Source organism: Bison bison, unplaced genomic scaffold (assembly GCF_000754665.1).
Source record: "Bison bison bison isolate TAMUID 2011002044 unplaced genomic scaffold, Bison_UMD1.0 scf7180017862436, whole genome shotgun sequence".
In the NCBI taxonomy this organism is placed as follows: domain Eukaryota; kingdom Metazoa; phylum Chordata; class Mammalia; order Artiodactyla; family Bovidae; genus Bison; species Bison bison.
The window spans coordinates 3,475-4,310 of NW_011493008.1; the positions used below are offsets into that span (position 1 = coordinate 3,475).

General features: G+C 37.8%; 1 long non-coding RNA gene across 1 annotated transcript in view; it reads right to left on the minus strand.

Moving 5' to 3' along the window:
• Nucleotides 1-10: 10 nt before the first annotated feature.
• LOC104983399 overlaps nucleotides 11-836 on the minus strand; it is a 9,013-nt gene continuing 8,187 nt past the window's right edge. Inside the window, exon 3 of the long non-coding RNA XR_824636.1 lies at nucleotides 11-46. This is a non-coding gene — a long non-coding RNA (uncharacterized LOC104983399). The remainder of the gene's footprint in view (nucleotides 47-836) is intronic.

The window sequence follows — 836 nt, forward strand, 5'->3', positions numbered from 1 at the left end:
CAAATGGTCTGTGAGTAATGACATCTTTTCTCTGCATAGTATCACTCTGCATGAAAAAAGTTATTAGTATGGGTTAATATATTTTAAATTTTATTTTTAAAAGTTCAACATTCAAAAAATACACAATTTTTTTTTTGGCTGTGCCCCATGGCATGTGAGATCTTAGTTCCCTGACCAGGGATCGAACCCGCACCCTCCTACACTGGAAGTGCAGTCTTAATCACTGGACAGCCAGGAAGGCCCCCAAAATATACATTTTTAAATGCATGGGATTAAAAACACAGAACATGTAGCTTAGCTGTATGAACATACACACATCTTCCTTCATGTAACCTATGCTAGTTTGTGAAGGACTAGTTTAATTCATGAATGTGAGAATCGTTAACAAAATACACACTTTTGCATTAACACAGTCTGTGACTTTTAGAAAAGGGGACTGTAAATCTAGTATTTACTCAAGGCACCCAGAAGAGAAACAAACTCAGGAATTGCTAAAGTTCCCACTGACCAAGAACATAAATTCTCAATGTTGTATGAGGCAGGTGTTGCTGACTCAGGCTCCTGCTTTAAGCAGATGCTCCTGCCATGACTAAGAAAGTATCAGAAAGCAGAGTGTGTGTGTATGTGTGTGTGTGTGTATGTGTGTGTGTGTGTGATTGTTACATTCTCTATTTTTCCACTTATTATCAATACATTTTTTGTTTTATTTTAGGAGTTGCTTTAATGTTTATAGTTGTTGTTGTTTAGTCACTGAGTTGTGTCTGACTCTTTCGCAACACCATGGACTGTAGCCTACCAGATTCCTCTGTCCATGGGATTTCCCAGGCAAGAATACT